Source organism: Plodia interpunctella, chromosome 9 (assembly GCF_027563975.2).
Source record: "Plodia interpunctella isolate USDA-ARS_2022_Savannah chromosome 9, ilPloInte3.2, whole genome shotgun sequence".
Classification (NCBI taxonomy): Eukaryota; Metazoa; Arthropoda; class Insecta; order Lepidoptera; family Pyralidae; genus Plodia; species Plodia interpunctella.
Genome location: NC_071302.1, coordinates 7,321,108 through 7,336,633, shown reverse-complemented (window position 1 = coordinate 7,336,633; position 15,526 = coordinate 7,321,108). Strand labels below are relative to the sequence as shown.

The 15,526-nt window shown below is 33.6% G+C and overlaps 1 protein-coding gene across 3 annotated transcripts in view; it reads right to left on the bottom strand.

Moving 5' to 3' along the window:
* The window catches only part of LOC128672433 (homeotic protein antennapedia), a 172,395-nt gene that overhangs the window by 59,352 nt on the left and 97,517 nt on the right, over positions 1-15,526 (bottom strand). The window contains exon 1 of one of the 3 annotated variants that reach the window (XM_053749575.2): positions 12,919-13,333. The exons of the other annotated variants lie outside the window; for them this stretch is intronic. The gene's annotated coding sequence lies outside the window, so the exon portion shown is untranslated. Of the gene's footprint in view, positions 1-12,918; positions 13,334-15,526 lie in introns of those variants that run through there. 3 annotated transcript variants of the gene reach the window in all.

The window sequence follows — 15,526 nt, the reverse complement described above, 5'->3', positions numbered from 1 at the left end:
CGAAATAGCCATTAATGTGTGTGTCTACACACATTAACCCTTTATGGCGATTTCGTTATGGATTTAGAGGACTGATTTATTTTTAATATTAATGGGTGGATTTATATTTTTATGTACAGAGAGTTGAGTGGTCATATCGGTTAAAACCTTAAGTCATCTTGACAGTTAGTTAAGACATCTTTGATTGTGCTCAAAAAGAACTCAAAAATGTAATAAACGATGCTATTTATAATATATATATATATATATATATTGCTGCGATGGAGTCGTGCTGCTCTATTGACCACCCACACCACTAATGTCACCAAGATTTGTTCAGTAGCAATTAATATTTATTAAAAAATCAACGAGGCTGAGGATTACACGTATTATGTATATTTATATTTAGAGGATTAAACGTATTTACAATGTGTAAAATTGGGAGCTCTCCAAGAATCCACAAAGATTATACTCGTATTATGCGTAGACGTACTACGTTTGAATAAATTTCTATCATTCATTATATTATATTTAAAAAATATCAAACTGTATCAAAGAATCACACAAATTAAATAAACGAACAGTAATGGTTTTCGAAATCAAATTGAATTTAACTACTAAGACTATTACTATCTCTCAATGGACGAAATTCTCAACGTTGCAACTTTATACACAGATATGAACCTTCATTTTAACAACTAATGTACTAAGACTTGTTGTTGGTATCAGTAATCAACAAAATATTGTTTCAACATAATATAATTTACCAAAAGTATCCCCTAAAGGCCACCTGAAATACCAATTAAGTATATTGAAAATTGACCCCAGTGTCCCCTTAAAGCCGTATAGACTTGCGTGACTGGTCTCAAGATATTGGTTTTCAATAAAGAGACCATCCATCAGGCAGTCTTAGCGCAGCAGGGGACGACTGTATTAAACCGTGTGAGGTAAAAATAGACTGAATCTAGGCACGGGAAATTTACTAGATTTTCTATACCACATGTACACTTGATATTTTGTTGTAAAGGCATCCATGGATGACTCCGTGTCTTAGTGGTCAGTATGCTACCGGGTTCGATTCTCAGCGTGGGCCAAATATTTGTACTTGTGATTACAAGTCCATTTATATCTTATTTTTCTGGGGATTATGAACGATTTTGATGATTGGGTAAGTATATACTTATACTGTTATATTTTTGCAATCTAGATAAATATAGTTAGCTTTAAATTATATTCTATTGGACATGACATGTTCATACATAAGTTTCCATTAATCTGTCTATCAAAAAGCCAACGAACTAAATCTAAAATTTTAGAAATGAGATTGAATGCGTAGATAAATTAGAGAAAAGATATGCAACGATTGCAGAACGCTATGCTCATTGCACTTTTAAATTAATCTACGTGCAAAATTAAAACGGTAATTTTAAATTTAAAAATGTTAAGTCTAATGTAATACTGAGAATATCAGACAATGAGGATGGTTCCACGCTAAACATATGCTAACTAAAAAGTTGAACAATGTACCGTATTTGTAAAACGTTGGTTTTCTTTTGACTGTAAAAAGTTTACTGCATCGTAAAACTCATGATGATGGTCAGTGTCAGAACAAAACGCGAGAGGAATAACAGCGGTGTACGCAATTACTTATAATTCATAACGATTGTTTCGTCTATGCGGAAAAAAATAGAATGCGTGAAACGGAGCATTTTTAGGAAAAAGATTCACGATTTCACTAAGCAAAATTAGTTCTTCTAGTCATAGATTTAGAGTCGGAAATACCTTGTTGTAATTAGTTAACAGTTTCGCTGCCCGCTGGGTTTATGGGTGTAACGGTACGGCTACGGGTCTTCGGGACCATGCGGTTGATTTCGGGTCTGGGTAGGAATTAATTATGCAAACAAACCCGGGTTATTGTTTCTTGTAACAAAGCTTCAGTGTTTGGACAATTTGCGTAATTTGAAACAAAATAGACTCGTCATTTGTGTTTTTTTTGTTGGAGCACGTTTATGTCGTAAAGTAATAAATTATTTGGAGACATTTACAGCAATACATTATCATTTTATTAACATTTGAATTCCTCAATGTTATGAAATCATATTATAGAGATAAATAATTATTATTATGAATTCTTTCATTCCATGAATGGGTTAGGTCGGAATTCATATTGTAAAAAAATCAGAAAATACCAAGTTCCATTTTGTTTTCCAAGAGCTCAACACCTATAACTTGGCACTTACGAAGGCCTATAAATAATTTGTTTAATCAAGCAACAATATTTATATCTATCTATCTATGCTTATCGATGCGCGTCGGCCAATTTCCTATGCTTTTGTTTAACAATTTATGGACCCAGTAAAAATATGATTAGAGCGACTCAACTCGGTTGAGTTGAGACGTCACTCGGTGGGACTTTTATGACCCTATTTGGACAATCGGACTTCCTCGAACCATGACTGACCAGTTTACTATGAACTCTTGAAATATAATATAAACTATGAGGTAATGAAGGCCGTGGAAGTTCAAAATAGTTTTGCTACTGAACGCAACCATTTGATTTAATTTTTTTAAATGGTAACGGTAACTCAGATGTCATAAATTTTATAGCAGTTCGAAAGAGACGTGTGAATTTCTAATTCGTTACCTAAAATATTGTGTTTTACACGGTTTGTATATTTATTTACAGTTTTAGTGTTAAGAGCAATCTCTACATAGAATTCGTCTCAAAAAATAGTCTGTCATATACTTAGCTCAGCCAGAACTTGGCTTTAGGAGCTGAAGTATAAAATATAAATGTTTTTTTAATCTGAACATATTTTATAAAATATTGTGCATATATTTATAATATACTTATTCGTTAAAGCCTATCTTGCATATAAATAAGGTAAGTTACATTTTAACTTCCTATGCATGTGATGCCAAATGCAATATATATAAAGTAAAGGCGGAGTTTAAGCCCATTGTATCCCACTGCTGGGCAAAAGCCTCCTCTTACGAAACTACATAGGTATGCAATTAAAATGGGTAAGTTACTTGCATGCCAGCTACCGGCACGTGCAACGTATGAAATTGACATGCCAAGTACTTATATGAGATTACAGTGAGAAGGGTCAGTAGCGGGCATGCAAGTTCGCAAGCTATTGATAATCCCGCCACAAAATATTGCATATAATAAAATATCTTACGATACCTAAACTTGCACAGAAACAAGAGGTGACGGCGTTATAGAAAAAAAGACCTAATATCTCAAATGTCAAAATGTGACATTGAGTGATTTGTAGCTAGGCCCCGCCTGTCCCGTGTTTCAAACATCACAAGGTAGACAGCTGAGCGGTGAGCGTGCAAGGCGCAACCTAGTTGCATACATCCATCCCACTCACACGCTAACAAATACACTATCCCCGTCTCACTTGCCGGATAAGACTATTCTATAAACGGCACTACCTATAGTACCTATACCTCAATGCTTTGTGTAAGTTCAAAGCTTTTTCTCGATGCAGTTGGTGTCTAAAAAGATTTTGTGAAAAGCTTATTTCGCACGGGAGTTCGCACCTTGCTATTTAGTTTGTATTATTAATTCAAAAGCTAAGTATTATAGTTGAATTTGATGATTTATAGCCTGTATGCCTGTCGTTAATACTTACGTTTTAAATTATGGTCTTTTTGACCATGTTGTGTGTTTGAACGTACCTGAAAAAAAGGAAAATAATTGTTGTCAATAAATTCGACATTTGATTAGAAATCAATCGGTATAAGTGTTTATTAATGCATGGACCTGTTTCATCAGATATTCTAAATGTAACATATCAAACAGATAGGAATAAAAATTGTGTTTCACAAGTGGTAGATAGCTAACTGGCCAATCACATTAGGCAGATTTATCTGATTACAATATGACATTAAAATATTATTATTTATTATTTAGTATCATATTTTATCAGAAAGTGGTGATAGTGAAAAGGCCTTAGATCTTGTTAAAAAAGAACAACATACCTAAGTATATTCATTAATTTACAATCACTAGTTTACCCTAAGACTTCAAACCTTCATCTATTTTTAACACTCAATTAAACATGGTTTACTCAGAAACAGTAGCCATTATATTGCCTATATCAAATTACCACATTTACAACACTAGTTACTTATACACCATTTGGCATCTGGTTTTAATAAATGCTTGTCTATGATCTGAGACCCTTTTAACTCTGTGTGTCAGTCGTTATTTATGACTGGTGTCAGTGTCAAATGTTCTCACAATATTTTGTTATAACTACTTCATAAATAGGTTATTTAATTAAATAATCAAATGAAGCAGTATTGAATGAAGCAGTATTAGATGCTTGAAAAGTTGTTTTTACATTTTCCATGAAATAACTGCCAATTTTGTTTTAAAACATATAGAACATTTAAATATGCGAGTTCCTTAAACAAATGTTTTTAAGATGTTCTATTTACAAACTTCTCATTGCGGCGATCCAATTCGCTGCTTAACGAAATTGCGAATTCACGAATATTTTTAATAAACAAGGAAAACCTATACAACAAATGAGCAAGACAGATGCTAAGCTTTGTCCATCCAATCTATCGTCTTAAGGCTTCAGAGATATAAATAGCCTGCTTTAAGTGGCAAAGCGCGCCGACGCGGCCCTTCTTCCGTCCCCAAGATAACATCGCATTAGGGCTCCGAGGAAAGAATAACCATTCGCTACTGGTTTTTGTCATATTAATGTTTTGTATTAGGTAAAGGATGATAAGGAACAATAAATCTATTTGGTCCATATTGATTTTCTTATAAATTAATTTGCCCAGGTATTAAAGTAGAGTGGAAATTAATATTTATAAACGTAGGATGACAAAATATTATTTTTGTAAATCAAATCATTATTAAAATTTACATAGCATTTATTTAAAAATTTGACTTTAAAAGGGATTTTTTTACTTCAAATTTTATGTTATATAGGTAGTAAATTCTCAAAAAGCAACTACAACAAACTACTGGTATAATCTTTGGATAGTTATGTAAACATTAAACTTGCGTCTAACAAAATAATATTTTAAATATGTCTTAAAATAAAATTCCCAAGGTTTCTAAAAGGAAAGTAAAATGAAAAATAGGGAGCAATTTATAGGGGATTCTTTTCAAATTACTCGCTTAGGAAACGCTGCGTGAGTAATGCAATGGCTGAGTAAAGTGTACATTGATGGAAAAGTGGCCACCGGGGTCCATCTACGTGTGTGGCACTTCTGATTAAACAGACTTTTTTTTCTTAAAAAAAGAATCTATCCAATTATGTCATAAATTCTGTATTACCGTATTAGATTTCGATGACGTCTCATCCGATGTAATATTTTTCCTTTACTGCTAACTTGGCGTGCGGTTGACTGCACGCCAAGTTAGACAGTATACATCTATGCTGTGGTAATAGCAACAAATTTGCAATGAAATTGAGTAGCTTCATGTGCTGTTGACTCTATTTATGTTTTTATAAATCGTTATTGTCGTACAAAGAGTACGACAATAACGATTTCATTTCAAATTTATTTCTAAAATTTAAAAATATTAATATTTCATGTTGTAATTGTATATGGTTTATACAATTAGTTCAACATGGAACATATATTACAAAGGTTGCAAAGAATAAAAATAAGCCGAGTACTGAATGCTAGATGAGTGAAGAAATTAGAACAACCCAATTCCACACTGATTTACAGTTAATATTTACAGTAAATCACCAAGCAAGTGTTAAAAAGCATTCAAAATTTAATGATACAAACAGAAGTAAAGTGATGAATTCAAAGTACAGTAATAAAAGCCAATTGATGAAACACACTATGGCATTACGTGATTTATTTGCATAGATTGGAATCGTAAAGAAAGATAGTTGGTTATCGTTCATTATATCAAACAAACAAGACCGTAATTCCACCGGGAGGTTCAAGGCGATTTACCGAGGTGATTTTTACACGTCAATTAGCATTGAATCCGGAATTAGTAACAAGAGTGCTTTCACTAATGGTTCAAGATTTTCAACTCTGTAGGAGTACTTTTAAATGGAGGTAAACCATACAATCTATTTGGTTACGTGACTTTCCACAGGTGGTACGTTATGGACGGATTTTATGCATGTGTTTTTATTTTTGATTGGAATAGTTTTTGAGTAGGAGATTACAAAAATATGCGTAACTAAAAATCGACCATAATGTCACGTTTAGTTACGTTACGTTAGTTGCGGTTAGGTTTTTTACGTTCCACAACGACTAATATTATGTAGTTTGATGAGAAATTATGGAGTATGGAAAATGATTGTCAAAGTACGTAAAACGCTTTTCGGACCTGTGTATATATAACATTATCACGCCGTTATTCTTTTACAAGGAAGCGGAACTTTTGGAAGCGGTGGTGGTGTAATGGTTAAGACGCCCGCCTGTAGATCGAAAGGTCCCAGGTTCGAATCCTACTCGTGCCACACAGCGTGAGCTTGTATAACAATCTGACTCATGTATAGTAGTTTTCATCGACCACCACTTGCTTCCGGTGAAGGAAAACATCGTGAGGAAACCTGCACACAGGTTGATTATATTAACTTGTGTGTGAAATGAAGAAGGCAATGGCAAACCACTCCATTACTAATGCCAAGAAAGTTGTTATGTGTGTTTAATTCCACGTAATGACCACGACCCTCAGCCATGAGGAATACGACTATGAAGATCCTTTTACAAGGACAGATCCAAGAGTTGCAAAACTCGGAGGTCAAAGCAGTAGCAGGTATATTTGGCGGAATTAAGATTAAATAGTGATGGCTTGCTAGCCAATCGCCTATGAGAATAATCACCTGCTTATAGCCCTTTCCCTTTTAGGGCATAGTGGTAAACAAGTTGAGAAAAATACTCTAAAATACTATCAAATAGCAAGACAAACACGTAGGTAGTTAAAAATATAGTATTTCTTGTAGTATAATATATAAGTACATAATTCTTCTTTCCAACGTGAATTGACCTTTCTTCGATCCATTTACCTTTTTATTATGCATTCATTTCAAGTACGCATATTCGGTACTTACTCAAATAATAACTTGTAATTTACACTGCCAAAGAAAGTTCTTACACTTTTTCTACCCGTGTTGTTTATTGCAATGTTGATTGTCATGTTGTGTGCACCTGCATTAAGCTTCGTTTACACGGATTTAATCCCCTATACCGAAGTAACATGAGGTATCCAGGAAAAAGAATACAAAATCTGCTTATCGATAATCAAATTTATATAATTTGATTATCGATAAGCAGATTTATTTTTGATATAAGATTAATTTCAGTTTGGTCCGTTAAGTCTACCAATTGTTAGTTATTAAAGTTGTACAGTCAAGTTTAGATAAACAAATGGAATATTTAAATAAGGATTTCTTCACAATTTTAATTATGTAATTATAATACTATATGAATTTTTATTTACTGAATAAACCTTCATTATCAGAGAACACACACAGAGAATTATTTTGTTGGATGCTACAGACTAAACTTATAGTTACTAAGTTCATCTAAACAAGTTTCAGCAAATACACGAGCAACGCACTAAACACAGATATTACTGATGCAAGTAGGCGGTCCCTTTTATCGACGGAATCTACTGAGTTATTAAGCACGAGTGCTTATTAGCAATTATATTGCTTTAACATAAGAAATTACAAGTGAGTTGGGACGTGTTTTATAAATGAGCAAATTGAATGTCTTCGTGACGAGTGGTTATTTAGACAGCCAATTGATTGCACTTCGAGGAGTTGAATGTTGGACTGGCTAGTTAGGTTTTACAAGAAAACATTTAAATTAGGAATCGTACGTTAGCTATCTAACACGTAAAAATTCTGAACGTAATTACCTGAATTATATATATCCTGAATTATATATAATCTGAAATTACCTGAATTATTGAACTAAATAATGACATGATGACGTAGAAATTCAATACTAGGTTGTAAGTACTGATAATCGACTACATGAAAAAATTCGAATCGAAAATCGTTATTCCATTTTGTCATTGATCAAGTCGACTACTCGATCACGACGATTGCACGACCCAAATTTTTGATCCATGAACAACTAATAGCGAATTCCCATCACAAACATTCGATCCCGAGTCCTGTAGGCGTTAAACCCACTAATACATTTCTGTGTCGACATCGGGCAAAAATCAGGACCCAATGCGCCGCTCCGCATAGTAAGTAGTTTGGATTGGGGAAACAGCCTCCACGGAGTGCGTAAATTACGTGGAGGTTTCAGTTCAATTTGGTTGTTATGTATGCGTTAGATTGAGATGAGATGTCTATTTTTAGTTTTAAGCTCATTGGTTTGAAATATATTTTGTTAGCAACGAACATTTTAATTTTAAAATTTGATTTTAGAACGTAAGTGAATTGCTTGAAAATATCTGAATTTTATCTACACTCTAGTGTTTAAAGGTAATTTTAAAATAAAAATATAATTTATAATAAATAGATATTAATGTCATAATTTGTATATATTATGTACCTACATCTAATTTATATTAATTGAATGATAAAAAGATTAATCATTACATATAAAACTAAACACGACTTTTAATATTTGTGCACTAAATTATATTAGCTCTGGTGATAATAAAACAATTTTCCCACGCAAATCTTCATCAATGACATGAGAAATATGTAAACATTTACAGTTAGATCGATATCAATTCATCATAATAATATATCCATCATAAACATAAGATTAATGTCTTAATAAAATAAAAACCATATAATTTAAAAGCCTAGTGATAAATTTAACGGCCAGTGAAGAGATCTAATCAACTCGCATTAACGGAATACCTGACGATTTGATAGAGAAATCTGTCATATTATTTTTTCTAGTTTTCTATAATAGTTTTAGACTAACTTCGAAACGCAATTATGAGTAAAATAATTTTGTGTATTTACTCAAATATTAAACAATTAAGATTTATGATTTTTTTTCCTTTTTGTCATATTTTTTATGTACGCCTTACAGCTCAGTAATTAAGATATGTAGAATATATTTTATTTTAAAATATTTAGTCCTGAATTATCCTTACTAGGATTCACTAATCTTAGTACTAACTTCATAAATAATACAATTATAAATGTACTTCATTTTTAGCTGCATCTAAACTTCTCAATTAATCATCTTAAAAAAGATAATTTCGAGTTCGGAGAAAGTCAAATTCTGTCCTTCTTTCCGAAAAACACACACTCAAAATATAACGCTGGTTAAAAATAAAATAAAAACGATAAATATTCTAAATTCAAATCTTTGTTCAAGTTTGAATTCAAATAATATTACAATCATTCCATTCAGACAGTTCTCGTAGTAAAAAGTAAAAACTCGAGGCAAGGGAATCCCTCCATACAGCCGGGCCATTAAATCCTGCTTTACGAGGTACTTACGACCACACAGCCGTTTACTTGCACTCGTAACCTTAATTGGCATATTGAGATTAAGCAACTTTATGGCTCGCTTCATTTCAATTTAAGAGATTTTAACACCTATTTTACGATAATAATTATCTATAATAAGCAGTTTTTTTTTACTAAAGATGATAGTTGTCGTACTCTTAACGCGATTACTAGTCGTACTCGAATTTTAATAAATAAAAACTCCATATGAAATTTAATACCTTTGTAAAAATAAATCTTTAAAGTAAGTAATATGTAATAGGAAAGCAATGGAACATGATCTCATTAATCTCTGCATGTTCCCGGTTGCGTTCGGGCTTGTGAAGCCGCGATGCCCGAGGTCAGCATAAAAATTTCGACTGTGATTTTACAACCGGCCGCCTGCCATCGTCAACCCTCCTTGGGAATGCTATTGTTGCCTACGAGTTGCCTGCCTAGGCTCTGTGTCTCTTAGTCACTTGGTAAAGCATCCACGCATATGGAATGGAACCAACGAAAGCGAAACCACCAGATTACTTTAATAAGTATTCTTATTTACATACCCAGCATAAAATAGCGTAAATATGTCCAGGAAATGCGAATCAATGCAAAATTTGAAATCAATACACAGATGTACTTTGAATAGGTACCTACAAACGTGTGATAAGACACGTTGATATTCTTCCATTACAACACTATGAGATAACACATCATCATAGCCATCACTTATATCATATCGGTGTAGGTACATCATCTATTACCGTACTCGTATAAAGTCTTGAATCGGTTAGTACATACTTACATACTTAAGTGTTGTTATTTTTTATGTTGCATGATATTCTAAGTATAAACTTAAAAATAAAATTAAGTAATATAACTCGTTTTCATGCTAAGATTATATAGTACCGTAATATACGCTAACATTTGCAAACTTTTACTCTGGTATTTTCCGTGTAACAACATCCATATTCCATGCTCGACAATCAGTTGTTCGCATGCCGCTGGGTGCGATGCCTGATTCTGGCATACTATTTTAATTACTCGTTTCAACGATGATTTATATCGCTTTTCAGAAACAAATGACGCTAGTGTTGCGGTGACGTTCCTTTTTTAAAATGTATTAAATAGGCACAGACCGCCAGCGTTGTTCAAAAAGTGTAGATTTATTTTGCTTTTTTTTGCTGCGGCCAGTGACTACGGACTTTGAATACTGATGACCATTAGATATTTCGTTTTATCTAATTTTCATAAGCTTAAGCATTAATATGAGAAATGCTAAAACCGTAATTATGTAGTTTCTTTAAATATTTTGATGTTACATAATAATTTAAAAGATAAAAGAAATTTTATTTACTAAAACACGTGTAAATTAATAAACAAACTCTTAAAACACTTCTTTAATAATCAAAATTTACTCTACCACTTTTTTATTTAATTATAATTTAATTATACTACTTATTTATTTAGTCATAATACCTGATGGGTTTATCAAATGACGTCGTTCAAACAATTGTTATATTTATAAAGTCTTCTTCCGGATACTTAGGAGTAAAGAGATTCCAACAACCAACATAAATGTATTTTTATTAAGTTTACATATAAAGCTTAGTTAATTAGTTAATATTTAGGTAAGAGTTCAGTTCTTCATTAATTTCACCCAGCTACTTGTTAAATTCTTCATCTCGGGCCGGGTATCTACTACCGTCTCGACCTTCCGTAAAAGCGTGCGAAATCGACCATTCGAAAGTGTTTCGAAACATGGAAGTCGTTAAATTTATGAAGTTTAGCCACGGTCGGAAAGGAAACTGAGCTAGAAAATAAAAATACACGTAAAACCAGGTCATGGCGACTGCATCGCTTGCCCAACGTGTTATGACTGACAAACTGTTATGTTCCATGGTAAATATGCAGGTGAAACTGTGAGAAAACCGTACTCATTTGCATTTTATATGGAGCTATATATTAAACTATATCTGTGCAGTGCGCATCTAATTTGAAAGTTGTTATATTTTTGTCATACAGGTTTCTTATGTAGAAAAAGTTGAAGTAATAAACTCTATTAATGTTTTATAGGGCTTATAAAATTTACGAACCTGTTTAGTATCAAATATCAATAAAAATATATTTAAGTATTTAGTTTAAAATATCACAGATATATTAATTAAATGAATTAAAGATTCTTGCTAAATTTTATGTGATAAATAAAATACAAATATATCAAAACAGAAACCTTCTCATGTTCTGATGACTACAAAATAATGTGAATATTATCAGTTAAAATTGTATTAGAATAAATGTAATACTTACACAATATTTCCATATATGACTTTCAATTACGGTTATTTAGAGTCAGAAAACTTTAACAACAACGAACACGGTAACAAAAGCGTAGTTTCACAAAAGTAGCGAGGTTTTAGTCGCTTTCACCGACCACCCTCGCTACAATGTCTTGCCCATTGCGCTATTCACGAAAAATCGTGGACAAAACAATTCTTGCGCAATTCTTGCTCATTGTTACCATTTTGGGCCTCGGAATAGTACGTTTTACCGTTAGACCCACGCGTCTAAAAAGATAAAAACTTAACTTGCTTTTGTCGCGCGGAACAAAGGCCCAAATATGATTTAGTGATTTTCTATTCTTTTTACGTGACAAAAAAGGTTTCCAAAATTCTTTTGTAATTATTAATTACTTTTTTGTGAATTGACAGTTTTGGTCACATCTTATAGATTAACATGCATTTTTAAATACATATGAAAGTTTTATTTCATTCGTATTAAAAGTCAATGGTTTAAAAGATAATGTTCTTTATTTCCTCTTTCTTGTGATGTGAGTAATATAATTCCATGGGGAAATTCAGAAATGAGAAAACCTCCGGTAGATTAATAAAGTAGCACTTTTTACCTACAGCTCGGCAATGGCAAAATACATATACAAAATCGCTTCGATGCGATTAATTGGGACAAGTTTGGACACGAATACACAACATTCATTGAATTCGATGCTTGCTAAGTTTCACGGGTGTATTCAAAACAATTGCGTTCGATTTACGATCGACGCTCGTTCTAAATTTAAATTGTTAGGCGCGGGACAAACAATTTGCGGATTCTTACTCGAAAGATCTTGTCGGGATTGTCAGTTGCCAATGTTGCCACCTATCATGATTTAAGACTTGGCTTTTCGTTTAAATCATACTACGTCTGGTTTAAACCGGAATACGCATCCTTTCGCATCGGGCGACGCGATACAGTCGCGGGGTACGGGCATCGCTGACGTAACGTAATAAATGGTTTGTTTTGGTTTTGTTGTGACGTCTTGTTTCCTTATTCTAGTGTAAATGAATATTCGAGATTTGATTTTGTTCTGTTTAAATTTAGAAAGGAGCCGTTATGTTGTTGAGGTAGTAAAGTTGGTGAGGTTACTTACCTGAAGAAAGTTTTATTTCCGTATGCTTACGTGTAACCGTTTTAGATTGTCTCTTGCATTCAGAATTATATAATATTCAACTTACTTACTTACCTATAAATTACTGTCGATAATCTTAATTAGAAGCGGTATGAACAGTAGCAATTTTGATTCTGCGACTTAAACTACAATCACATTGAATTCATACAAAACTGACCCTGTATTTATTCTGTAAACTATAGACGCTACGGTGCCGCTAATTACATTTTTTGTACTTTAACAATAAAAATACTATTCTACCAAAGATATACAATTTTGTACTAATAAAAGAAAACACTGAGTCACTGTGTCTATATAGTGGTCCAGGTAAGAGGAGGATTTGTCGAACTTATTCAGTTTCGTGCGTTGTCGCGCGCGCGTTCAGAGTTTCGCGGCTCGCGAGGTGGAGAGGCGGGCGGTGCAGAGGCGGTGAGTTCGCGTGTTCGCGCGAGGTCGCATGGCGGCGACTGCGGTATGGGCGGGCGGCGCCTCGGCCGCGCGCGGCGCACTGCCGCGCCGCCGCCGCGACGCCGCCGGCACCCCCGCGGCCGCGCGCCTAGACGCCGCCTGATTAAAAATTCTTCGCAAACTTTGGGATAGCCCTCAACTTGGTGGAGGCGAGTTTGACGGGCCTATAGTTCGCTAATTTCGCCTTTTGCAAGTCGACATAGCGTTATGCCTCTTAGAGACGAAAATGTACCTTACCATTACCAAATGACATGGTATGTAGGGAAAAATGGATTCATAAACGTCATTATATAACTTCATATTTTGATTTCTTTAATATTGAAGATGCTTCGGTTTCCATTAATTATAAGCAACATGTTAAACAAGAAAACCGAAATAAGCCTTGTTGAAAAAATTTTAACGAGTTTGTCTGTCAACAATAAAAATATCTTAGTTGGAACTTGATTTTTAGTTACATAACTAAATTAGAAAACTTGTACTGCACCTACTCGTGTACTTCCAACCGACTTTGATTACACAGAGCTACACGAACTCCGATAGCGCTATCTGACCCACGCGCCTGTTTTACATTCACGAGGTATCTTTGACGAAAGCTACTTAATCTTGATAAGGCGGTAGTAGGCGCGGCCGACGTAAATTTAGTTTTAGAACAGAAAACTAGCGTAAATGTTGGAAATGCGTAGAGCGCCCGATTGCCCCCACAACTTAAGTGCCGGTCGGATTACAAATGAACCCTATGTGTAGTACGACCTTCGTAACGATATATATTATATTTTAAGTCTTCAACTTAAAATTATTTGAGAACATTAATGAAATAGAACTTCATTTAGGTAATATTGAAAACAATCTTGAAATTCACTAATATTTGTTAAATTTCATTGTTATGACATCGCACCTGACGTACAAATACAATTAATATTAAATACAATCAATACAAATACAATCAATATTTGTACATTATAACAACCTACACAGGTAGACACTGAATTAAAACTATTGCTGCAACAAATCGTTTCTTCAAAATACCGTTAACGTAATGAATGATTCTCGATAGAGCCCGCGGCTTTATATTTATTTGCTGCAACAATTTATCAGCTGTGACCATCTCAAAATCTTTTTAGGTTAGTTATACTTAACCAGTCATTAAAATATAAAATAATAAATAGAATTTTGCGATGCCAATTTTAGATAAGAGATTTGTTTTTAACACGGAGTGTTGGGCGCACTTTGTCATGTAATTCGAAAATAAAATATTAATGTTGTGTAAAATGTTAATAAACAAAAATCATTGAGTATCGACAGTAACATCAGGAGCTACATATGCATAATTTTTTTTCTTATCAGGAGTGGGCGGCCATTTGGATGCAAATTCGCTAAATAAACGTCAATTAATTCTAGCGATTTCGTAGCAAGTTCATAAGCAATTTGACTACGATCGTTACGAAAATCTGCGACAACTTAATCTAATAATTTTTGTCGTCTACTAAAAGTATAACTAAATTTTCTATTAGCTCATTAGTTTTTAGACAGTATAAGGTTGTAGTCCGGTCTACGAATACGGCCCCACGTCTCTGCCGCCCACGTCACAATGGAACCCTCTAATCGCCCCCTCGTGGGGGGAGCGTGACGACCCACAAATATAATTTTAGGTAAAACTTCCCCTGTTTATGCCTACCGAACACTGCCGATTCTTCGGTGCATTAGCCAAACTTTGCTAGCTCATTAATTCTTAAATAAATTAAAAGTGCTATTTGTTGGAGTTGCTTGTATCTATGTCGTATAGTTTGTTTACAGCCTGTCTAATTGTTATATATAAATTATGAGCTTGAAAATTAAGATCAGTATTTTGATACATCACTATGTGTTTTGATAGCTTTTTTTATATAAAAAACGGTGTTGCTGTAATTATGAATAATTACAAAATATTTGAAATTCTCTCATATAAATTATGTGCAGTGTAATAAGTAAAAGACTAGAGAATACCTGAAAGATCTAAATTAAAATCGTGCGAAAAATACGAATTGACATTGTACTGGAAACTATAAACAACGAATATGATAGTGCACATCGGGCGGACACAGCGAAACGTCACCGCACACAATCGCGAAACACTTTTTTAATTTATTTCGTTCACAAAAAGCCTCTCCGTTTTATTTCCATTTCAACGGAGACTTGCTAGTGGGATATCTATTTTTATTTAATCTTTTTTTTTCAT